Raw genomic sequence first — 26932 nt, 5'->3', positions numbered from 1 at the left:
TCTTATAAGATTGTGATCTAAAGTTGGAAAGTTACCTAATAGTTCCTAGATGATATGCTCTAATTAATACAAGCCATTGTCATGGCCCCTCTTTGTTTTTTATCTTAATAACAGTGCAGTGCTGACTGGTGTTTATCTTGAGTTGATACAATTTCAAATCCTTGGCAGGGGATTTAGATATTTGTTGTGCAACACAATCTTTGGAAATGTACCATAAAATGCTCTCTGAATATGGAAACTATGTTATGAAAGGCTGGCACCCTGCAGAATAAAGTAGATTATCTGGAAAGTTTACAGCAAGATTTATGGTTGTTTCCCAACTTGTCCTGCCCAACAACCCTGTCATGTCTCATAATGGTTGCTCTTGGTTGCCAAGCTTGAGTGGTAATCAGAAAATCTTGTGGTAACATAAATTTTGGTGGGTCACTTTAGGGTTTGGAGCGGAATAAATAATCTACCAAAGACTTTCTTTCCTTGAATAAAGAAGATGGGAAGAAAGCTGTCATTAGCGTTTTCAATAGCAAATGTGCTCTCACTCTTCCATCTGTCTCACCCCAACCCTATCTTGAGTGAGCCTCCTCTATATGCTCAGAGCACCCTGCAATTATTCTTTCAAAGTGCTTACCACATTGTATTGACATTGTGGGCATATGGGTTGATTTGTTCCACATTGTGTAAGCTTTTTCAATGATGGGAACTGATTCATCTCTGTATCCCTGATGGCTAATGGAATGTTTGACTCATGGTGGTTAGTTAATGAATATTAGTTGAATTTAACTAAGACTAAGACTAATAATAATAATAGCTAGCATTGAGTGCAATTACTTTGTACCAGCCATTGCTTTAAGGACTTTTCAAGTATTAATCCAATTACCCCTCTCTACAATTCTATTCAAAATACCCAATTCAGATAAATAACAATGAAGTTAACTATCAGGTAAATTCAAGATTGTAAAACCGATGAGTGGTAGACATATATGTTTTTTTGTCTATGCATGTGTGCTTTATGTAAGCATGTACATGCTTTATAATGTGCTTTAACAATGGATGGAATATGTCTTTACCCATTCCCCTATGGATGAACATTTAGGTTATTCTCTCCCCTTTTTTTCCTACTATAGAGAATACTGTAGGACATATTTGAGTATGGATATTTCTCCAGAATTGACGAGGAGGAATTGATGGGTCATAGGATGAGTGCATTTTTCCTGTAATAGACATGACCAAATTGTCATCCCAAATGTCTGTTACAGTGATGATAGTAGTTTCTCCACACAAAAGATAGCTGGAGTAAATGGAGAAATATACCATATCCTTATAAGGAAAAGCTCAGTTTACTAAAAATGGCAGTCCTCATCAAATTAATTTGCAAATCCTAAGGAGCTTCAATTAAAGCCAAATAGAAATTAAAAAAAAATTATTACTCAATGAATTTTATTACATTTATAGTTGTACAATTATCATCACAGCCAAATTTTATAGCATTTCCATCCCAAACCCTCAGTGCCGAATAGAAGTTTTTTATTAAGTTTGACAGACCGATTCTTACTTTTAAGATGTAGAGAGGATTTCTCTTGTGGTGCAGCAGGTTAAGGATCTGGAATCGTCACTGATGTGGCTTGGTTCACTGCTGTGGCTTGGGTTCAATCCCTGACCAGGAACTTCCACATGCTGTGGGCAGGGACAAGAAAAGAGGTAGGAAAAATAAGCAAGAAGAGGTAAGAACTATTGAAAAAATAACAAAAATAGAAGGAGTGGTAATATTACCATGAATAGGAGAGGGGAGGGCATGAGAGGAAAGGAGAAGAGATGGCTGAAGAGAAGAAATAAAGAAAGGCTACCAATCAGAACATTTCCCATGATATGTTACAAAGCAAGCCTGAAGAATGTAATTTCTATCTTTAAAATGAATGCAAATATGTGAAATTTGAAAATGCATATAAGCAAGGACTAGAAGAAAGACTGCCTAAAGGAAAACATTGATTCAGTTAGGTGATGGGATTGTAGACTATTTTCATTTTGGAATGCAGGCATTTTAATATATTTTTTCAATAATGTGCATGAAAATAAACAAGATCCGGAACCTTAAAGAAAATCTTTTTTCTTCCATCTTCATCCTTCACAATGTTGCCAATGACAGTTCAGGTGTTATTGATTATTGCTCCTTTCTCTGGAAGCTAAGCTAAGAATTTTTTTTCCTTTTTATTCTGGAATTTCACCACGGTGTGTCTAGGTGTGGGTCTTTATCTATACGTCCTGCTATCCTGCCTGACTTCCGATGGGTCTCTTTTATCTGAGAACTCATGTCTTTCTTCTATTCTTTCTTTTTTTTTTCTTTTTATGGCCACACCTGCAGCATATGGAAGTTTACAGGCTAGGGGTTGAATCAGAGCTATGCCATGGCTTCACAACTCGGGATCCAATCCGAACCTGCAACCTTCACCACAGCTCACAACAATAATGGATCCTTAACCCACTGAGGGAGGCCAGGGATTGAACCCACATTCTCACAGACACTACGTTGGGTTCTTAATCCACTGAGCCACCATGGGAACTCCTCTTTGTCCATCCTTCCTATCCATCTAAAAAAAAAAAAAAAAAGAAAAATCTCGTCTTTGAGTTCCCATTGAGGCTCAGTGGAAACGAATCTGACTAGTATCCATGAGGATGCAGGTTCCATTCCTGGTATGGCTCAGTGGGTTAAGGATCTGGCATTTGCCACGAGCTCTGATGTAGGTTGCAGACACGGCTCGTATCTCCTGCTGCTGTGGTTGTAGTGTAGGCCAGTAGCTACAGCTCTGATTTGACCCCTAGCCTGGGAGCCTCCATATACCAAGGGTGTGGCCCTAAAAAGACAAAAAAAAAAAAAAACCAGCAACCAAAAAACAAAAAAACTCATCTTTTTCTCATCACTGATTGTAGACAAGTGTTGGAAATTCCAGATACATGCTTTGTATTTATAAATTTTCTTCCTTGTTCCCCTGCATTGCATTCTTACAGACATATTTGTTTAATTGAAGGGGAGTTAATGACTGTCATTGTCAGGGCAGGTGGGTCAGAAGAATTTCCCAACTCCTATAGGGGTGATAAAAAAGAAGAGTTTATTGAGAATAGAAATGCTGCTAGTGCAGGGGGATGACTTCCTGACAATCAGGGAAAGCTGACCCCCAAGGAGGACAAAGAGTTTATTGAGTGTGGTGAGATGGAGAGAAAATAGAATTTATTGAAATAAGAGGTGCTGCAAGCACAGTGGGACAACTTCCTGATGATCAGGGATGGCCAACAATGAGCGTGTGGTCATGTCTGTTTTTATAACCCAGGGAGAGGAGAGGTCTCACGATACATTTGCTGCCTGGCTGATTAGTTGGGGAAAGAGGGGTCTTATGATACACTTGTTGGTTTGTTGGGGGGCATATAGGGCCCCCACAGAGGTGGGGTGAGGAGTGGGCCACATACTTTTCCTACTAGGGGGTAGGAGAGAGTAGGCTAGGTTGCTCAAGGTGGGGCAAGGGGCATTATAATGAGATGGGTGGGGTGATGATAAGGGTCTGATAATTTTTTTCTTGGCCAGAGGCTTTGCATTCAGTCTTCTTGAAGGGGCCTTGAAGCCCAACAATGACTGGAGGTGGGGAGTCTAAGGAAGGCTTCTGGGGAATTGTTAAAGTTCTGATTCTTGATCTCAGGTTAGTTACATGTGTTTGCTCAATTTGTGAAAATTCTTAAACATTAGTTGTCTGATATATACAATTGTTTTCATAAAGAATTTTTTGAAAAATAATAACTTTAAGTTTTTTATAGACCAGAACAACTGGAAAGATTGTTGACCAAAAAAAATGCACAACCTAAAAGTTTAGAATTATGTTTTATTCAGTAGACTTTCTGAGGACTTAAGACTGGACTTCAGTCTCTCAGAGAGTTTTGAGGGACTTTGCTGAACAGGTTAGGGAGGAGCTAGGATATACAGAAGTTTTGCAACAAAAACCAGGTAGTTGGAATGTCAAAAGATTACTGTTAAAGAAAACCAGACATCTCAAGTTAATAAGTTTAGTGCTTTTTTTGCATGGGAAGACTCAAGAGTCTGAGCTCGTTGAAATCATTCCTTTGATACGCACATTAGCTATCTAGGGCCAGTATTCTGTTCTTTTCCAGCCTGAGTCCCCTCTGGGTGCACTACAATGGGTGGCTGCAGTAGCTGAGGGCTTGGCAGTGGGCAGCCCATTTTTCTCCATCCTGACTTCCCTCAGGGCTCACTGTCTGGGCTGACTGTAGTGGCTTGATAGCTGCAACATCCTTTGTTGATATGGCAGGGAACATTTTTCATTCACAGATGAAATTGCCATCTGAGATGAGATCTGACATGAGGTAGAGTAGATCTGGGAGAAGACCAGGAGTTTAGGTTTGAACATCTTGAGTTTGAACTGTCTTAGATATATGCAGGAAGAGATGTCAATTATTTTGTCCAATTTTCCTGATGAGCTGTCTTAGTCTATTGAGGCTACCATAACAAAACACCACAGATTAGAGGACTTATAAACAACAGAAAATTTTTTCTCAAAGTTCTGGGGGCTGGAAGTCTGAGATCAGGGTGCAAGTATGGTCAGGTGAGGGCCTCTCTCAGGTCACAGACTGTCATTTTCTTGCTGTGCCCTCACACATTGGAAGGAACTTGGGAGCTCTGCAGAGCCTATTTTATAAGAATACTATAATACCAGGAGGGTGAAACCCTTATAACCTAAGCACCTCCTAAAGGCCTCATCTCTTAATATTATCCCATAGGGCATTAGGATTTCAACATATGGAGTTGGGGGACACAAATATTCAGACCATAGCACAGGTCAAGTAAGATGAGGACTGAGGATTAGCTATTGGATTTAGCAATTTGGAGTTCACTAGTCACCTCCATGACTGTTGTTAGAGTTAACCAAAGGGCTAGAAGCTGATGAGTCATCTAAGCGCATGAAGAAGAGGAACTGGAGACAGGAAGTATAGGGAATTTTGCTGTTTGTTGTCTGGCCCAAGATCAGGATGGAAGCATTACAGTGGGGTCAAATTTCTGACTGCTTCTTCTGTATGGCTCACCTGTCATCATTTTTGTTGCCCCATGGTTTCAGTCAACTTTGTGTTAGAAGCACTCCAGAAGTTTTCCTCACTTCCAGGAGTCCCTCCTGTGCACCTTTGGACTATTATTCTTCCTTCCTTCCTTCTCTTTTTCTTTCTCTCTTTCCTTCTCTCCCTCTTTCTCCTTCTCTTCTTTTCTTTATTTTCTTTAATTTGATCTCACCTGATTACTATCTTTGGGGCATTTATTTTTCCAGTCCTCAAGAGCACCTTTTCTTATTTCCCAGCCTGTCATATCAATTCAATTTTTTCACTTTTTGAAACCTCAGTTTCCTTACCTAGAAAATATGCCAAAGAATGGAGTCTTAACCCATGGATTAAGAAAGGAAAGTGCTATGTAAATTGTATACTCTATTAAGAAAGGGTAAATTTCTTTTAGCTTTTACTTTTTTGAGAGTAATTGATTTTATCAATTGACTATATGGACTCTGTTTTCTTTCTTTCTTTTTTTACTTTTATTTTTTGCTTTTCAAGGCTGAACCTGTGGCATATGGAAGTTCCCAGGCTAGGGGTCGAATCAGAGCTGTAGTTGCTGGCCTATACCACAGCCATAGCAACACAGGATCCTAGCCATGTCTGCAACCCACACCACAGCTCATGGCAACACTGGATCCTTAAGCCACTGAGCCATGCCAGGCACTGAACCTGCATCCTCATGGATACTAGTTGGGTTCATAACCCACTGAGCCACAACGGGAACTCCCTGGACTCTGTTTTCTAACTGTGATGATTTTCCGTGAGTTTAGATGGCTCACATTTTAGTGAGATCCCTTCCCCATATCCTCTGCTTTAGCTTCTCTCTGAAGTACCTAGATAATAGTATCTGATGCACATTTCCTGAGTTGTTTTGCAGATGCTAAGATCCCACCAAATAGAAGTTAACTACTTGATGACCATAAGCACATAGCCCCCAGACCTACTGGAGCCTAAGGATTGATAACATTAACCCCTGTGACACTGCCCTGTTACAGCACCATCAACTAATTAGAGAATTGTGCACTAGCTATTCACATGCCCTGGGACAATGCTCCCTCACCGGGCCTTTAAAAAGCCCTCCCTGAAACTCTTTGTGGAGTTCAGGTGTTTTGAGCACTAGCTGCCTAGACTCCTTGCTTGGTGCCCTGCAATAAACACTGCACTTTTCCTTTACCACAGCCAGGTGTCAGTAGATTGGCTTTACTGTGCACCTGACTTTACTTCAGCAACACCAGCACATTTAATCAACTCTTCCGCCTCTGATTTGTTTCAAGTCGAGTAGGTAAGGAATGTCAGCTGGTGGCAGCCTCATACAATTTCAGTTTTCTGTTGTTGGGGTACCGTATTTACCCTGTTTTTGCTCCATTTATTCACTCTTTTTTTTCTGGGGGTTAGTGTTAAATAAAAGTAGTTCCTCATCCTCTTATTCTATGTCAACCTGACTTGCTTTTTTTCTTTCCTTTTTCTTCTTTCTTTGCTTTGGTTATTCAAACTCACACTGAGGTTCTGAAATATCTCATAGTTTTAATCCCTAATTTTTCCACAGGAAGAAGAGAAATGGCTTCCCCCCCGCCAAAGAACTCTATCTAATTTTAGCATTGTTTATGCAATGATTTTGGGAGTATGTTTTCAAATCATTGTTAGTCTCTGTGTAGCCATTGTGGCCAAAGCAATGATGAAGATTAAATGTTAATACATTTAGAGAGAGAAAAGGGCCTGATCTAGGAAAATGCAACAAATATTTATTGAGTGCCTACTATGTGTCTGTGTAGTTATAGGTCCTGGAGAAACCTAGCAGTGAAAAAAACATACAGAAAAAGTGGAGATACAAAATGTATACTTATACTAAAAACTGCTTAAATGGCAATGAAAAATGCATTTTAAAATTCCTCTAGAGGGAGTTCCCATCATGGCTCAGTGGTTAAAGAACCCGACTAAGATCCATGAGGATATGGGTTCGATCCCTGGACTCGCTCAGTGGGTTAAGGATCCAGCATTGTTGTGAGCTGTGGTGTAGATTGCAGACAAGGCTTGGATCTGGCATTGCTGTGGCTCTGGAGTAGACCAGCAGCAACAACTCTGATTAGACCCCTAGCCTGGGAATCTCCATATGCCACCGGTGGAGCTCTAAAAAGACAAAAGACAGAAAAAAATTCCTCTAGAGATGATGTAATTTTCCTTTGAAAACCAGTTGTATACATTTGTGGGTTTAATCTCTGTGCTGTAATAATTTTATTTTGAAGGATTAAAACCAAAGAGTTACTTGCCCATTTTTTTCCTTTTTCTCTTTTGGTTGCCTCAAAACATCTGCTAAGTTTGCATTTGTATCTTAGCCTTTTGGTAGTAACCATTAATTTAAAGCAATTTGGGGCATTGAATGCTTTCACTTCAATGAGGACTTCTGCTCAAAGCTTACTCTACATTTTTCTGGAGTTACATGCTGTTTGCCATAAAAAGCAGACTATAATATTTATCATATGTTAGTGAGATTGAAGATCTTAAAGTTGAGGAAGCTCTTTTTTAATGCTTTGGCAGGAATCTTAATAATTTTACAGTACAAGTGAATACAGCTTATTTTGGGGAGAGGGATTTAAAATTCTTTAGCAAACTTTTTCAATTTTTCTGTATGTGCCCTGTGATGAAGGTGAATACAGAGTGCCTTTTTATTCATGGTTTGTTAGTGGTGACACATGGATGGCTTGTCAAAGAATGACTCCCAAGAGACTTGTCTTGTAGCTTTGGAGCATAATAGATGCTTCCCTACTCTGCTCCACCCAATTCCAATTTCTCTTCCCTAGTTAACCCCCTGCTGCCATTGAATATTTAATTATAGATTTGTTCTGATAGTACTTGTTAACTGATTCTTGTATGCTGACCTCACTAATGAGAATTTTATATTATTTCAAAACTCCTGGCAACAGGGTCAGTGTCTTGAAATGTAACACACCTTTCTTTCTTTTTTTAAAAAAATATTCTATTGGTGTATAGTTGATTCACAATGTGTTAATTTCTTCTGTATAGCAAAGTGATTGTTATATTCACTGACATATACATACTCTTTTTCATATTCTTTCCATTATGGGTTATTCACAGGATATTGAATATAGATCCCTGTGCTATACAGTAGGGCCTTGTTGTTTAACCATTCTATACATAATAGTTTGCATCTGCTAATTCCAAACTACAAATCCATCCTTCCCCCACTTTCTTCCCCCTTGGCAACCACAAGTTTGTTATCTATGTCTGTGCATCTGTTTCTGTTTCATAGATAAGTCATTTGTGCCATATTTTAGATTTTGTGTATGTGATATTGTATCACATTTTTCTTTCTCTTTCTGATTTGCTTCACTTCGTATGATAATCTCTAGGTCCATTTATATTTCTGCAAATAGTATTATTTCATTCTTTTTTATGGACTGAGTAGTAGTATTCCTTTGTATGTATGTACCACACATCTTTTTTATTCATTCATCTGTCAATAGGTTGTTAAAACACTTTTATTTTAAACTTTATTTTCCCCTTCAACACATACCACATTGATAAGCATTTAGTAGGAATTTGAGTGTTACTTTTGGATTCATTCATTTAGTCAAGATGTGAGGACTAGTATAAGCAGTGTATTGCCATGGAGTGAATGCCAAACTGAAAGTCCGGAGAACTTGATTCAAGACTGAGCTCTACCCTTTACCAGCAATAGGACCTTAAGCTTTTCATGATCTCTCTGTGAGATGTGATTTTTTTTCCTTTTAAAAAAAGGTGACCTAAGTAACTATTTTTTTTTGAAATTCACTTCAATTCTATGAGCTAGTGATCCAAATGAGTGAATAAAAGTCCTCTATGTTTCTAATTTCCCACCCATGCCTTATAGTTTGTGGATGTTCTCTTATCCTCTGGGATTTATATTTTTGGTTCCTCCTAATGGTATGTAACAAAATGATTTAAAGAAAGGAAAGAACTTGCATACAGTGTAGTATGTTCAGTAGAGAATTAGTAAATACAGAATTTAAAAAGCAGATTTTTTTTCACAGTCTATTGTTTTTCCAGGCAGTTACCAATGGTTTCAAAACACATCCTTCAAAGAATAACAAGCCTTTTTCTCTTCCATGCTTTCCTTTACATATTTGCTTTATTTTTAGCTGACATGAGGATCTGTGTGTTATAGACCAAATTTCTTCAAACTGGCCTTCATTTTAACATATGAAATTTTTCTAATCACAGTTATTTGTGAAAAGAAACTGTGCATGCTGATAGGAAATACAACAGAGTCAGCTAGTTTTAGAAATAATTATACCAGTCATGAAAATAAAGTATTGGTCTATGTGTTTAGGGCCTTGGAAGAAATCAGTCTGGGATAAATACATATATGAATCTCTGATATGAATAGAATTCTTTTTTATTCAAGTATAGTTGATTTACAGTGTTGTGTCATTTTCTGCTCTACAGCAAAGTGTATATATACATTCTTTTTCTCATATTATCTTCCGTCATGTTCTATACCAAGAGGTTGGACACAGTTCCCTATGCTATATAGTAGGGTCTCATTGCTTATCCATTCTAAATGTAATAGTTTGTATCTACTAACCCCAAACTCCCAGTCCATCCCTATCCCACTTTTCTCCCACTTGGCAACCACAAGTCTATTCTCCATGTCTGTGAGTCTGTTTCTGTTCTGTAAATAGGTTCATTTGTGCCATATTTTAGATTTCACATATAAGTGATATCACATGTTATTTGTCTTTCTCTTTCTGACTTCATTTTGTCCTTTTTTTAGATTCCACATGTAAGTGATACCATTTAATGTTAGTGTCTCATTGTATGGCTGACTTCACTTAGCATGATAATTTCCACGTCCATCTATGTTGATACAAATGCCATTAGTTCTTTCCTTTTAATGGCTGAGTCATATTCCATTGCGTATATGTACCACTTCTTCTTGATCCACTCCTCCCTTGATGGACATTTAGGTTGTTTCCATGTCTTGGCTATTGTATATAGTGCTGCAATGAACACTGGAGTACATGTGTCTTTTTGAGTAATGGTTTTCTCTGGGTAGATACCCAGGAGTGGGATTGCTGGATCAAATGGTAGTTCTATGTGTAGTTTTCTGAGGAATCTCCATACTGTTTTCCACAGAGGTTGCACCACTTTACAATCCCACCAATAGTGTCCTAGGGTCCCCTTTTCTCACATTCTCTCCAGCACTTATTGTTTATAGACTTTTTGATGATGGCCATTCTGGCTAGCGTAAGGTTTGGATTTGCATTTCTCTAATAATTAATGATGTTAAACATCTTTTCATGTGTTTTTTGGCCATCTGTATGTCTTCTTTGGAGAACTGTCTGTTCAGATCTTCTGCCCATTTTTTGATGGGGTTGTTTGTTTTTTTGGTATTAAGTGGTAGGAGGTGTTTATAAATTTTGGAGATTAATCCCTTGTCAGTTGCTTCATTTGCAACTATTTTCTCCCATTCTGTGGGTTGTCTTTTTATTTTGTTTAGAGTTTCCTTTGCTGTGCAGAGACTTTGAAGTTTAATTAAGTCCCATTTGTTTATTTTTGTTTTTACTGTTATTAATAGGAGGTGGCTGTGAGAAGATATTGCTGTGGTTTATGTTGGAGAGTGTTTGGCCTGTGTTTTCCTCTAGGATTTTTATAGTGTCTGGTCTTATATCTAGGTCTTTCATCCATTTGGAGTTTATTTTTGTGTATGGTGTTAGGGAGTGTTCTAATTTCATTCTTTTCCATGTGGCTGTCCAGTTTTCCCAGCACCACTTACTGAAGGGGCTGTCCTTTCTCCATTGTATCTTCTTGCCTCCTTTGTCATAGATAAGTTGGCTGTAGGTGTGTGGGTTGAATTCTGGGCTTTCTATCCTGTGCCACTGATCTATATTCTGTCTTTGTGCCAGTACCTTATGGTTTTGATGACTGTACCTTTGTAGTATAGTCTGAAGTCAGGGAGCCTGATTCCTCCAGCTCCATTTTTCTTTTTTAGGATGTCTTTGGCTATTCTGGGTCTTTTGTGCTCCCCCCCCAAAAAAAAAAACTATAAAATATTTTGTTCGAGTTCTGTGAAAAGTGTCCTTGGTAATTTGATAGGGATTGCATTGAAGCTGTAGATTTCCTTGGGTAGTATAGTCATTTTGATAATGTTGATTCTTCCAATCCACGAGCATGGTATGTCTTTCCATCTATTTGTGTCGTCTTTGATTTCTTTCATCAGTGTCTTATAGTTTTCAGAGTACAGGTCTTTTGTCTCTTTAGGAAGGTTTATTCCTAAGTATTTTATTCTTTTTTTTTTTTTTTTTTTTGGTCTTTTTGTTTTTTGTCTTTTTGTTGTTATTTCTTGGGCCGCTCCCGCAGCATATGGAGGTTCCCAGGCTAGGGGTCAAATCGGAGCTGTAGCCACCAGTCTACGCCAGAGCCACAGCAACGCAGGATCCAAGCTGCGTCTGCAACCTACACCACAGCTCACGGCAATGCCGGATCATTAACCCACTGAGCAAGGGCAGGGACCGAACCCGCAACCTCATGGTTCCTAGTCGGATTCATTAACCACTGCGCCACGACGGGAATTCCAGTATTTTATTCTTTTGGATGTGATGGTAAATGGTATCATTTCCCTAATTTCTTTTTCTGATATTTCATTGTTAGTATATAGAAATTCAGTCAATTTCTGTATGCTAATTTTGTATCCTGTGACTGCCAAATTCACTGATAAGCTCTAACAGTTTTCTGGCAGCATCTTTAGGATTTTCTAGGTCATCTAGTATTTCATGTCATGTGCAAATAGTAATAGTTTTACTTCTTCCTTTGCAATTTGGATTCCTTTGATTTCTTTCTCTTCTCTGATTTCTATGGGAGGTCTTCCAAATCTATGTTGAACAGTAATGGTGAGAGTGGACATCCTCGTCTTGTTCCTGATCTCAGTGGGAATTCTATCAGCTTTTTACCATTGAGAATGTTGTTAGCACTGGCTTTGTCATATATGGCCTTGAGTATGTTGAGGTAGGTTCCCTGTATGCCCACTTTCTGAAGGGTTTTGATCAGAAATGGGTGTTGGATTTTGTCAAAGGCTTTTTCTGCATCTCTGGAGAGGATCATATGGTTTTTATTCTTCAGTTTGTTAATGTGGTGTATCACACTGATTGACTTGCAGATATTGAAGAATCTTTGCATCCCTGGGATAAATCCCGCTTGATCATGACGTACAATCCTTTTAATATATTCTTGGATGTAGTTTGCTAGTATTTTGATGAGGAATTTTGCATCAATGTTCATCAGTGAAATTAGCCTGTAGTTTTCTTTTTTGTGGTATCTTTGTCTGGTTTTGGTATCAGGGTGATGGTGGCCTCATAGAATGAGTTTGGGAGTGTCCCTTCCTCTGTAATTTTTTGGAATGTTTTCAGAAGGATAGGTATTAACTCTCCTCTAAATGTTTGATAGAATTTGCCTGTGAAGCCATCTGGTCCTGGACTTTTGTTCATTGGATGTTTTTTATTTACAGTTTCCATTTCAGTTCTTGTGATTGGTATGTTCATCTTTTCTCTTTCATCTTGGTTTAGTCTTGGAAGATTATAGTTTTCTAAGAATTTATCCATTTCTTCTAGGCTGTCTGTTTTATTGGCATATAGTTGCATGTAGCAGTCTCTTATGATCCTTTGTATTTCTGTGATGTCCATTGTTACTTCTCCTTTTTCATTTCTAATTTTATTGATTTGAGTCCTCTCTCCTTTTTTCTTGATAAGTCTGGCTAAAGGTTCATCAATTCTGTTGATCTTTTCCAAGAACCATCTTTTAGTTTCATTGATCTTTTCTGTGTTTTTTTTTTTTTTTTTGGTTTCTATTTCATTGATTTCTGCTCTCATCTTTATGATTTCTTTTCTTCTGATAACATTAGGTCTTGTCTGTTCTTCTCTCTCGAGCTGCTTTAGATGTAAAGTTAGCTTGTTTATTTGAGCTTTTTCTTGTTTCCTGAGGTGGGCTTGTATTGCTATAAACTTGCCTCTTAGAATGGCTTTTGCTGAATCCCATAGTTTTTGGAGTGTTGTATCTTTGTTGTCATTTGCTTCTAGGTATTTTTAAACTTTTTTTTTTTGCCATTTCTTGGGCTGCTTCTGCGGCATATGGAGGTTCCCAGGCTAGGGGTCTAACTGGAGCTGTAGCCACCGGCCTACACCACAGCCACAGCAACTTGAGATCTGAGCCGCGTCTGCAAGCTACACCACAGCTCACGGCAACGCTGGATCCTTAACCCACTGAGCAAGACCAGGGATTGAACCGGCAACCTTATGGTTCCTAGTCGGATTCGTTAACCACTGAGCCATGACGGGAACTCCTGCTTCTAGGTATTTTTAAATTTCCTCTTTGATTTCCTCAGTGATCCTTGGGTTGTTTAGTAGCATGTTGTTTAGTCTCCACGTGTTTGTGTTTTTTGCAGTGTTTTTCTTGTTGTTGATTTCCAGCCATATAGCATTGTGGTTGGAAAAGATGATATGATTTCAATTTTCTTTTTTTTTTCTTTTCTTTTTGCCTTTTCTAAAGCCACTCCCATGGCATAGTGAGGTTCCCAGGCTAGGGGTCTAATCAGAGCTGTAGCCGCCAGTCTATGCCAAAGCCATAGCAATGCTAGATCCAAGCAACATCTGTGACCTATGCCACAGCTCACAGCAACACTGGATCCTTAACCCACTGAGCAAGGCCATGGATCAAACCCACAACTCATGGTTTCTAGTCGGATTCATTAACCTCTGAGCCATGACAGGAATTCCTGATCTCAATTTTCTCAAAGCTACCGAGGCTTGATTTATGTCCCAGAATATGATCAATCCTAGAGAATATTCCTTGTGCACTTGAGAAGAATGTGTATTCTGCTGCTTTTGGATGGAATATCCTATAAATATCTATTAAGTCCATCTGATCTAATGCTTCATTCAGGACCTGTGTTTCCACGTTGATTTTCTGTCTGGATGATCTGTCCATTGCTGTAATAGGGGTGTTAAAATTCCCCCACTATTATTGTGTTATTGTCAATTTTTCCTTCTCAGGTTGTTAGCAGTTGCCTTATATATATCTAGGTGATCCTATGTTGGTTGCATATATATTTAAAATTGTTATATCTTCTTCTTGGATTGATCTTTTGATCATTACATAATGTTCTTCCTTGTCTCTTATAATGTTCTTTATTTTAAGGTCTATTTTGTCTGATGTAAGTATTGCTACTCCAGCTTTTTTTGATTCACGTTTGCATAGAATATTTTCTTCCATTCTCTCGCTTTCAATTTGTATGTGTCCCTAGAAGTGAACTGGGTCTCTTGAAGACAGCATATGTATGGGTCTTGTTTTGTGTCCATTCAGCCAGTCTACATCTTTTGATTGGGGCATTTACTCTATTTACATTTAAGGTAATTATTGATATGTATGTTCTTATTTCCATTTTATTAACTGTTTTGGATATGTTTTTGTTGCTCTTTTTTCTTCCCTTCTTCTATTGTTTGCTTCTCTTGTGGTTTGATGACTATCTTTAGTGTTGTATTCAAGTTGATTTTTCTTATTTGTGTGTGTATCAATTGTAGATTTTTGGTTTGCAGTTATCCTGAAGTTTTGATATAGGAGTCTATATATATATGAGATTATTTTTAGTTGTTGGTCTCTTAATTGCAAGTGCATCTCCAGTGTCCTGCATTTGTACCCTCCTCTTCTTACAATTTCTGATTTTGGTAGCATATTTGCGTATGAATGATTTCTCACCTTTACTGTATATATGCCTTTACTGGTGATCCTTGTCATTTGTGGTTTTTTTGTTTCTGGTTGTAGCCTTTTCTTTTATGTCTAGAGAAGTTCCTTTAGTATTTGTTGTAAAGCTTGTTTAGTGTTGCTGAATTCTCTTAGCTTTTGCTTATCTGTAAACCTTTTGATTTCTCCTTCAAATCTGAATGAGAGCTTTGCTGGGTAAAGTAAGCTTGGTTGGAAGTTTTTTCCTTTCATCACGTTAAGTATATCACGCCACTACTTTCTGGCCTGCAGAGTTTCTGCTGAAAAATCTGCTGATAAACTTATCATCCCAGAGTTCTCTTAGGCTGTCTTCATTTCTTTTCAATCTTTTTTCTCTTTTCTGTCCCACATCAGTGATTTCCACTAGTCTGTCCTCCACCTTGCTTATTCGTTCTTCTGCCTCCTATATTCTGCTATTGGTTGCTTCCAAAGAATTTTTTATTTCAGTTGTTGTATTTTGCATCTCCACTTGCTTAATTTTTTTTTTGTCTTTTTGCCTTTTCTAGGGCCACACCTGAGGCATATGGAGGCTCCCAGGCCAGGGGTCCAGTCGGAGCTGCAGCCACCGGCCTATGCCAGAGCCACAGCAATGCCAGATCTGAGCCACATCCATCACCCACACCACAACTCATGGCATCGCTGGATCCTCAACCCATCGAGCAAGGCCAGGGATCAAACCCACAACCTCATGGTTCCTTGTTGGATTTGTTAACCCCTGAGCCACAACAAGAACTCCTAAATTTTAAATCTTGTATTTCTTTGCTCAGTGTTTCCTGTAATTATCAGTCTTTGCCTCCAGTTTATTTCCAGTGTCTTGCATCATCTTCAGCATCATCAATCTAAAGTCTTTTTCCTGGAGGCTGATAACCTCCAGATCACTTCACTGTTTTACAGGGTTTTTTTCTAGCTCCCTTATCTGAGTCATAGTTCTGTGCCTTTTCATTTTTATAGGCTTTTGGTGTTGTCTCCTCTTTGCAGACAATAGATTTGTGGCCTCTCTTACTTCTGATGTCTGCCCTCCTTGTGGCTGAGGTTGGTATGGGCACTTGCTGTAGGCTTCCTGATGGGAGGGACTGATGCCTGCCCTCTAGTAGGTGGAGCTGATTCCTATCCCTCTGGTGGGTGGAGCTTTGTCTCTGGGTGAGATTAGAGGCAGCTATGTGCCTGGGTTGTCTTTCAGCAGCCTGTTTACTGATGGTTGGGGCTGTGATCCCTCCTGGATTGTTGTTTGGCCTGGGGCTTCTCCATGTTGATGGGTGGGGCCAAATTTTCCCAAAATGGCCACCTTGAGAGGAATACATAGTGATGCAGGTATGGGGTTGCTTATATTGTGTAATCACCCCTCCTACCTCTTGCTGTGGCCTCCTCTTTGTTTTCTGGATTAGGATATCTTTTTGAAAGTTTCCAGTCCATTTGGTTGAAGGTTGTTCAGCATTTGGTTGTAATTTTATTGTTTTTATGAGAGAAGGTGAGCTCCAGTCCTTCTTTCATTCTTTAAAATCTCTCTTTTTCTTTTTCTTTTTTCTTTTTTCTTTTTTTTTTTTGCCTTTTGTCTTATTAGGGCTGCGCCAGTGGCATATGGAGGTTCGCAGGCCAGGTGTCCAGTCGGAGTTGTAGCTGCCAGCCTACACCACAGCCACAGCAACACCAGATCTGAGCTGTGTCTGTGACCTGCACCACAGCTCACAGCCACGCCAGATCCTTAACCCACTGAGCAAGGCCAGGAATCAAACCTGCAACCTCATCGTTCCTAGTTGGTTTTTTTCCACTGTGCCATGATGGGACCTCCCATTCTTTAAAATTCTTAATCAAATTAGAAAAAGGATCCTAATGGGACATGTTATCTAATCTGTCTCACCTTCCTACCTCTAAGAGTTATTGCAAGGACTTAACAAGACTCAACACATTGATATTACTTGACCATGAGTAACACCTTAGACCTATCTCCTTACCACTAATGCCTACTCTGGGGTAAGAAGAAAGGCACACTCTTCAGTGCCTCTGGGATACCTTAAATTGCCATTGGTGAAGACCCCCAAATTGGCATTCCAACCTTGTTTCCTAACTTAATTTCCAATTTGAAATTTCTAACTATCAGGAATCAGGCATGTGATAGTGAATCCCACTATCATTACAAAGTCGATAGAATGACAGTACAATTGATCACATTTATCTTACCTCAATTATTTTTTTCGTCCTAAACTTCCTAATTTTTCTCCAAGCCAGTTTTTCCCAGTGTAAACCAGAAAAGGAAAGATGTCTTGGGCTTTGCCTAAGGTGATCTAAACTTCTAAGATGGAATGATAGTGAGAAAGAAAGTAGCTAGGGTATTGGAAGTTGGAGAGGTGAAGCAGGAAAGGAGGTGGAGACAGAAAGGTTTGGAAACAGGAGGATTCAAAGGCTAAGGAAAGCACAATGAAATTAAACGTTAGTTCAGGAACTAATAACACAAATTTGGTTCATCTATTTCACCATCCATCTCATGTGGCTCAAGCACATTTGGGGCCTAGAATCTTATTTTTAAAGAGCCAGAGAGTTTAGCAAAATTTCCATTAATATAAACACTACTTTTTTAAGTCCTAAAGGCTTGAAAGCCATTTTGGAATCTTCACACCCTCAAATATTCCAACAACTACATGGCACCCAACAAATGCTTGCTAGAATAAATGGACAAAAACCCTATTGATGCTTCCTCCCCTAGGCCCTTTTTTATCCTTTATACCCCATTTCCACAGTTAGCCTAGGCAAAACTCTCTCCTTTAGTACTTGAATTCTTCCAAATTTTATTTCCAACTTCATCTTTCCTTACTGCTCATCAAGACCTTCCCACTCATGTAAAGCAGTCTCCATCCGCTGTCTCCTGGTCATGTTGATTCTTTCTTTTTTTAATGGCCACACATGCAGCATATGGAAGTTCCAGGGCTAAGGGTCAAATTGAAGCTGCAGCCAGAGCAACACAGGATCTGAGCCACGTCTGTGACCTACGCTGAAACTTGAGGCAACACTGGATCCTTAACCCACTGAGTGAGGCCAGGGATCGAACCTGCCTCCTCACGGAGACTACCTCGGGTTCTTTACCCACTGAACCACAATGGGAACTCTCCATTCTTTGGTTTCTTTATTCTTTCTTGTGCATACACTCTCTTTTTCTTTCAACTTAGTCCAACATCCCTAAGACCCAATTCAAGTCCTTATCACCTCTGTGAAACCTTCTATATATATTTCAGTGAAGATAAATCTAGTTTTAAAAAAAATTTCCATTATAACTCCTGTTGTATCATACATGTTTGCACTTAATATTTTTCTCCTGAATGGTGTATGTGTCTTGACTTCCTAGAGAGTGTGTGTCTCTTTGAGAGAAAACACTATATATTACACTTCTTTTGTGTTACTTACAATGTTTAACAAAAATGCTTTTGAATGAATGATTCATGTTGAGTACAGAATGGAAAAAAATGAAATAATATAAACATATTTAATTTTTTTTTGTCTTTTTGCCTTTTCTAGGGCTGCTCCTGTGGCATATGGAGGTTCCCAGGCTAGGGGTCGAATCGGAGCTGTAGCTGCCAGCCTAACCACCAGAGCCACAGCAACGTGGGATCCGAGCCTCGTCTGCGACCTACACCATAGCTCACGCAACATCGGATCCTTAACCCACTAAGCAAGGGCAGGGATCGAACCCACAACCTCATGGTTCCTAGTTGGATTCAATAACCACTGTGCCACAACAGGAACTCCAAATTTTTTGTTTTTTTAAACATATTTCACTTTATTATTCAAGGGATCAGCAAAATACCTTAAAGATGGACAATAGCCTTAACATCCCAAGTTTATAATCACACAACTTATACAAAGTTGATACACAGATATATACAAAGATTACTATATATATCATCTTTACAATATGTAATTGTATATAAAAGACAGAGGAGGCAATTTTCTAAAATAAGGGCTTAATAGTTGAAACTAACATAAAAAACTTCTTTTTACAAACATATTTGAGAATTTGGAAAGGAATTTATGCTCTTTGGAGTTTAGAATGAATCTATTAGGCTTCTAATAAAAGATAAATTGATCCCTGAAACATGTCCTTTTTTGATAAAGTTCTATTCAGTAAATAGAGATAACTGCTGTTTTACTTCTTTCAAAACTTGAAAAAAAAACCCATTACCATTGAATGCAGATTTTTAAGGCAATGATCTAATTATCTCCACATATTTCCAGGAACAATTTAAAACTCTGATAACTAAAGTCTTGGAAGAAACAATCAAGCCATTGAAGGCAAGAAATCTTTTGAGGCTATTACTGGTAAGCAAGGTAAAAATAGGTGAAACTTGTAATTGTTACAAATGTTATTTTTCAGATAGGTAAACTTTAAGCAGAGAGAAAACTTAGATTAGAAAAATGTTATCTGAACATTTCTGAAGTGGAGACTGGTCTATTGGTCTGAAGATTATAAAATAATAATAAAACTAGCTCCTTCTGAATAAAATGCTAATCTTGAACCACTTCATGAAATTGACATGCGTGCCTTTAATGGCTCATTTTTCTTTTTTCTCTTCCTAATTTTTTTCTCCTTAACATTTTATAAATGTCATAATACACATTAAGAATCATGATGCCTCCCCTGTATTTCTGAAATCATTATCTTGGATATTACTGAACAATTTCAAACATTCTAAATGCTGACATTGATTGATAAAGTTATTCATAATACATGCCTATTGCTGATTTAATTACTTTGGGGTTAAATGAAGAAGCATTTTAAATGGTATGCTCTGATAAAGTTCAATTATTGAAAACAAATCAAACAAGAAATATGTCTCAAGAAAGAAAGATGATCAAAGGACATCATTTTTGTGAAAAAGTTTGTTTTTAAATGTAGAATATTTATAAATTAATGGCACACAGAAAAGATGAATTCCTTGTCTTTTCTCTTTAAATATCAGCATCATCAAATATTAAGTGCCTGTAAATATCTACTCTAATTGATCTCATGCTTTTCTTTGACCTTGATACATAGTTGAATGTTTCCCTGTTCAGTCCTGCTGCTTTGCTGGCTAAATGATTTCTTCCTGTTGCTAAATCACTTGTTCCCCAAACCGTTTTCCAGGTTTTAACCTCTCCTCTCAAAAGTTCCTGTCTGTGCCACAACCCATCATATTAACACTGTCTGCAGGACTTGTCAGTAAAACAATTCTGCAGTAAAAGTAGTGCCACAGCTTTTAATGCAACTCCAAGCATAATACAGTCAGCTTGCATTGGGAGATGATGTAAGATGAAGTTTCAGGGCTGTGGTGAAGAGGTCTTCAAATCTAAATAGCTTCTGCAAGGCAAATGGTTCTGTGTTTCTCAGGTAATTGTAATCCTTGAAGCCAAAACACCTCTCAAGGTGTGTGATGACATGGTTATCAAATGATTTTCAATGATTTCTCAAGCGTCCGAGCTGCCTAGAATGGAAGATTTAGATTTGTTTGAAATTTATAATATTTGTCATTCAGCCTCTGAACCAGCTTGTTCCCATCATTTGGAATGGGGCTATACAGATGGCAATCCACTGGAATGCTTTTTTTTTCCCCATAGAGTAACTGCTCTCCTAGAATTGTAGCAGCATATTAAAGAAAAAAAATTACACCCTTTAAAAATAAGTTTCCCAGCTCCCATGGGATGTTATCTTGGGAAAACTTGATACTTCATTAAAAAAACAGAAAGAGCTCATACACAACAATATCTCATGTCAGTTAAGTGCTTTGAGGAAAAGTTTCCTTTGGTGAATCTTATATGTTTCTCATTGGAATTTTAAATTTATTTTGCTTAAGTATTTCCAGTAAGATTAACTTATATAATTAATAAGAACAATTATACTCTAAGATGTTTTCTCAACAATAAACTCATATTTTGATCTTGAGGACTACAGTGCAAAAAATATGAATCTGCCCTAAACAATGCTTGTTAACCATTAGTGAGAAAAATAACAAAGAAGTTAATGTCTTTTTAAAAACTTGCCTTGGATGACTATCTGCTTCATTCTTTAATGTTGGTGCTTAACTTATTTTAAGAAAGATTTCTGTTTTTTTAATCATAATATGGATAATGGAGTATAAAGCATGCTAATTTCTTTCTCAGTTTCCCACACATATGGGGAACAGAACTCTTCAAAGCAAAAGAAAATATCCGAGAATTCTCTTGTGGCGCAGTAGGTGAAAGCTCTGGAGGTGTCATGGAAGTGGCTTGGGTTGCTGCTGTGATGTGGGTTCAATCCCTGGTCCAAGAACTTCCATATGTGGCAGGTGCAACCAAGAGAATATCAATCAATCAATCAATCAAAGAGCATATCCAGGTCAGTATAGATGACATGGTGGCAGCGCCTCCTAATTGCAGGCAGAGAACATTAGCAATGAATAAAAATGCAGGAAAGCCTTCAACTGTGCTATTTTGCAGTTGTTTATGGGCATGCCTCTTGCATAGACTATGCTTCTTGAAGGTAAGGACCCTACTTTTCTTTTTCCTTTTTTTTATTTTTTAAATTGAATCGTAATTGATTTACAGTGTTATATTTAAGTACCCTGTTTTGTACCTTTATTAAACCCCTTCACTTAGCACATAATATCAGGGGCTAAAATAGGTCTGCTGATTGATGGAACACCTTATGATATAACGACCCATGAAGACAGTGACTCTGTTTTATCTCTTGAGCACCTAGTATACTTTCTGGCTACAGAGATGTGGAATAGGTGGGAAAAAGATTTATATTTTGTGAATACATACATCGTCTTATTTCAGCCTTTCCTAAGCTTCATGGACTAGTAGATAGGGTAGTTTATTATTTAGCCCCATTTTATAGATGGGGAGACAAAGATCCAGAGTAATGAATTGACTTACTATAACTTATAACTATTTAGTGAAAATGGGGCAAAGGGGCTCATCTATGGGTCAGTAAGTGCCCTTAAGAATAGATATTTTTCTCATATGATAAAAGAATATATTCATATATATTCATATATATATGAATGACCAGGTCACTTTGCTGTGCAGCAGAAATTAGCACAACATTGTAAATAAACTATCCTTTAATGAAAAATTTTTAAAAAGAATAGGTCTTGATGAGGAGTTCCCTGGTGGCTCAGTGCATTAAAGATCCAGCATTGTCATTGCTGTGGTGCAGATTCCATCCCTGGCTTCAGGGAACTTCTGAATGCTGTAGGTGTGGCAAAAAAAAAAAAAAAAAAAAAAAAAAAAAGTCTTGAGCAGGTCTGCTTCCACTCCTAAACAGAGAAAAGAATGTTGTGATTACAAATGGGTAATGTCAAGTACTTATTCTTCCAAGATATTCGAGTGTGTGTTTGGTGTTTGGTGACATTCTTTCAGCTCTTTCAAGGATGCGAGGACTGATTATTTATACATCATCTAATGTTTAACAATTTTTTTCCCACATTCTTTGTGATGTGCCAACTAATGTGTGGCCTCTTTTAAGGTGGTGGAATATTTCCCCAACTTTTGTCAAAAGCAGACAATCTAAATGAAAGTGTGACCATAGAGCTGATACTCGGGAGTTGAAAAACTATCCCAACAGTTTGATTAAAAAATTAATGTCAGAACATTCTGGAAAAATAGTTTAGTTCATGTTAAAATTGACTGGAACTGAGTGTTTTAAGGAAAGCAAAACTTAGGGAAGATAATAGAAAATAACTTTTTCCACTTATTGCTAAGGGATTCTAAAGCATACTTTCCTTAATGTAGTCCATGCTCTGCTTCATCCTCACTCATAATGGTTTTCTAATAATACAGAAGTTTGATGTTATCATTTTAAGTGGAAATCCACTCTGATCAAATCTTAAGTTGCTGCTACAGTGTTTGATTAACTCCAGATATTTGTTCTTGCTGCTCTTTTTTCATTAATTAAAAATCTCCTAGAAGGTCACACAATCTTATGCTATTCAGCAATCAAAAAGCTTTTGGGTCATTGCCAGTGTGAGGGAAGAAATAGAGACAGGTGTGATGACCTCTTCAAATTAGTGAGCTTTAGAGGACCTTGTGGGTGGAAATATTTTGCTAACTTCTGAGTTCTTTCCTTTGAAAAGATTTTAAATGTGTTACATGAGGATTATTAAAGACAGTCTTTATTTCAGTCTTCCTAAGATCTTCATCAAGTTGAGTACAACTCCTAGAGTCTTAAACCTATCCTGCTTGGCTCAGAGCCAACTCATTTCTAGGAATCAATCTCCTTTTTTGGGGATGGGAGGTGGAATGGTAAGTAAAGAGTGGAGCAGTTCCATTCTTCCTTCCCTTAATTCTTCCATCCATCTCTCTTTTCTTCTTTTTTCCCTCCCTCCTTCCCTTCTTTCCTTTTCTGCATTTACTAGGAGCAGCCCTAGTGGGAAAATTCACAAAAGAAAAGCACTCCAAAAAAACCTCAAACAATAACACCTGTCCAGGTGTTTGTTGGTAAAGTCTGGAGTTTCTTCGAGGATAGAAGTTTGTACCTGCTGTCAACTGGCAGATGATTATTACTGGAAAGGAAGAGGTTCTTTGAGACTGTGGTCAGGGATGTGGCAATACTACTGTTGGTGGAAGGCATATGCAGGAGACTGATTAAAAAATCCAAGGTTTTGGAGTTCCTATCATGGCCCAGCAGAAACGAATCTGACTAGTATCCATGAGGATGCAGGTTCACTCCCTGGCCTCACTCAGTGGGTTAAGGATCTGGCATTGCTGTGAGCTGTGGTGTAGGTCACAAATGTGGTTTGGATCCTGTGTTGCTTTGGCTGTGGTGTAGGCCAGCAGCTATAGCTCCGATTTGACCCCTAGCCTGGGAACTTCCATATGCCACAGGTGTGGCCCTAAAAAGAAAAAAAAAATCCACAAGAATTTTGTCAAGAGGTAAATCCTAGAGCCACTGGAAGTATGGAAAAAAAACCTCATCTTCCTGCCATGCACACCAGAGTGTTGGTACCTGGCAGATGGGAGAAAATCAGAATTCAATGGCCTCACTGGATAGCAGAATCATCAGTAATGATGGTGGCCACCTGATATTAAGGATTTCTCATTTCCCTATGACTTAGTTAACGCTGAGATTCCTGTAGAATCTGTTACTGTTGTAAGTTCCAAGAATGATTGGTAGTGAGTACCCTATCAGCTAGGAGTGTGAGGGTTCAGAACTAAGTTGAATTTTATTTTAAAAACAAAACAAAAAATGTGCTATTTCTTATAACAAAGCAACCAGTAACAAACTTATGCCTATCACAAATACATTTTAAAAATGGAAGGATGGCAGTTCCCTAGCGGCCTAGAAGTTAAAGTTTCAGCATTTGTCTCTGCTGTTGCTCAGGTTACTGCTGTGGCACGGATTTGATCCCTGCCCTAGGAACTTCCACATGCCATGGGTGTGGCCAGAAAAAAAAAATGGAAGGCTGCATCATACCTCTAGGAAGTGGGATGGGGTCCAGAAGAGCTTTTACTTTTTACTTGAAATGTTTATGTGCATGTGTGTGTATCTGTGGGAAGGGAGAATAATCTTTTCCTTTCAAAACCAAAACAAAATTCAATTTGGATTGAGAAGAGGATCTGGAGATGCATAGATATCTTCAAAGTCATGTGGACCAGCTCTTAACCTGATGCTTATTCTTAGGATGACTTTGAAAACCTGGAAGCCCATAGATTCAGACAGAGCTTTGAAGGGGATAAGCTATGAGGAAAGCAAAAGTGTATGTTCTCTTCTACTCATTATCCAATTCCACAAAGAATGTTTGCAAGTATGAATATTTTATCCTATTTCATAAGCTGCAATTATATGACCTTTAAATACCACTTATTTATTTATTGAACATTTAGTGACTATCTCTTGGTAGCCTATTATGTACCAGGCACTCTTCTAGGCACTTAGGATAAAAATAAATTAATTCTGCTCTTTCTGTCTATTTTAGTTGACTATTTTTGTGTGCCTCCACACTGTTGGTATGGGACATATCATTCTATTATATTGTTTATCAGGTTGTATTAATCAGTTTATGCAGTTTGGGTTGAAAATAGCTTTTATGTGCCTGTTGGTCATCTGTATGTCTTCTTTGAAGAAATGTCTCTTTAGGTCTTCTGCCCATTTTTCAATTGGATTGAAAACAGCTTTTATAATATAAAAGTAGAAAATATGAAAAGATGAGAATAATGGATTTGACTACATGAAAGAAACTGCACAGGAAAAAAATCAAGGACAATGTTGAAGTAGGAGAAATATTTGCAACATAAATGACACACAGGTTTTCTATCTGTAATATATAAAGAGTTCTTCCAGGACACTAAACAACAAATCAATAACCAGTTGAAAAATCTCCAGAGGGCACAAACAGAAAGTGTACTAAAGAAGAAATACATAGCTAATAAATATATTTAAACATTAGAAATATTTATGCTCACTAGTAACCAAGGAAATGTAAATCTAAGCAACAAGATACCATCTCTGGCTATTGAATTGGCAAAGACTAAAATTTCTAAAACTCCAGTTCCAATTCTTTAACAGTTTCTCAAAATCCAAACTATTGATATTTGGGGCAGGATCATTCTTTGTTGGTGGGGTTGGTGGAGGGTTGTCCTGTGCATTGTAGGATGTTAACAGAATCCCTGGCTTCTATTTACTAGATGCCAGTAGCTTCCCTTTCCTGTTGTGACAACCAAAAATGTCTCCAGGTGTGACCAAATTTCTTCTGGGAGGCAAGATTGCCTGAGTTGAGAACCACTGCTCTAAACACATAGGGGTGCTTAATCTTCTTCCCACCCATCATCCCCTCTTTCAGATCTGTGCACATTCTTTTTTTTTTTTTTTGGTGCTGCAAAAAGCTTTATATTCCCATTTGGTCCAAAGCATGGGAGAGGTTTCCCGGTTGGTTAAAAAGCTGCCTAATGGCTGCAGAGAGGGGCTTCAGGCAGACCCCTGACACCAGAGGGTCTCAAAGGCCACTGGGTTCTGGAGGCCCCTTGGTCATGCTGGAGGATGAGCCTTTCCAAGAGATACTCGCCTGGCCCAGCCTGGGAACCAGCCAGCCTGTGGAGGTTGGTCAGGTGGTCGCTGTCTTCTGGATGAGTTTCACCTGCTCATCCAGGAAGTGGCTCTCCAGGAGGTCAGAGGCAGAACCCAGAGCAGGCAGAGCCAAAAGGCTTGGTTCAGGTTCTTCTGCAGGAGCAGGGTGGCTTCCCAAGCGTCCTGGGTTTTACCCTATTCATCCGGAGATGGCTTCTGCATGTCCTGGAAGAGGGCTCTGCAGCCATTAAGGAATGGTTGGTGCCCTTGTGCTTCTCTCTAGCCAATTTGTGGGAAAAAAGTGGCCCAGCCCTCCAGAGCCACATCATTACATTGGAAATAGAAGCCCAGAGAGAGGTAGGTGTAGGAGGCCTGCAGGTGCATGTTGACCTGTCAGTTGATGGCGGCCTCCACCTTGGTGGAATAATTCTGATGAATCTAGGAGCTCATGATTGGTCTATAATAAGGATATAAGTTCAAAAACTGGTGTTGGTGAGGCCTAGGATAGCTGAGTGGACATTTAGTTTGCTTCCATGTCTTGGCTATTGTGAATAGTGTTACTATGAACATGTGGGTGATGTATCTTTTTGAATTTTAGTATTGTCCAGATATATGCCCAGGAGTGGGATTGCTGGGTCATATGGTAGTTCTATATTTAGTTTTCTGAGGAACCTCCATACTGTTTTCCATAGTGGTTGTACCAATTTACATTCCCACCAACAGTGTAGGAGGGTTCCCTTTTCTCCACACTCTCTCCAGCATGTTATTTATAGACTTATTAATTATAGCCATTCTGATTGGTGTGAGGTGGTACCTCATTGTAGTTTTGATTTACGTTTCTCTAATTAGTAACATTGAACATCTTTTCATGTGTTTTTTGGCCACCTGCCTGTCTTCTTTGGAGAAATGTCTATTTAGGTCTTCTGCCAATTTTTTAATAGGGTTGATTTTTTGTTAAGTCGTATGAGTTGTTTGTATATTTTAGAGATTCAGCCCTTGTCAGTTGCACCATTTGAAACCATTTTACCCCATTCCCTAGCTTGTCTTTTCATTTTTTTT

At 38.4% G+C, this 26932-nt stretch overlaps 1 pseudogene; it reads right to left on the bottom strand.

Annotated features, from left to right (window-relative positions):
• LOC106506998 lies at positions 23660-26323 on the bottom strand (annotated as a pseudogene).

The sequence above is a fragment of the Sus scrofa genome, chromosome X, assembly GCF_000003025.6.
Source record: "Sus scrofa isolate TJ Tabasco breed Duroc chromosome X, Sscrofa11.1, whole genome shotgun sequence".
In the NCBI taxonomy this organism is placed as follows: domain Eukaryota; kingdom Metazoa; phylum Chordata; class Mammalia; order Artiodactyla; family Suidae; genus Sus; species Sus scrofa.
This window is presented reverse-complemented; position numbering and strand designations above follow the sequence as displayed.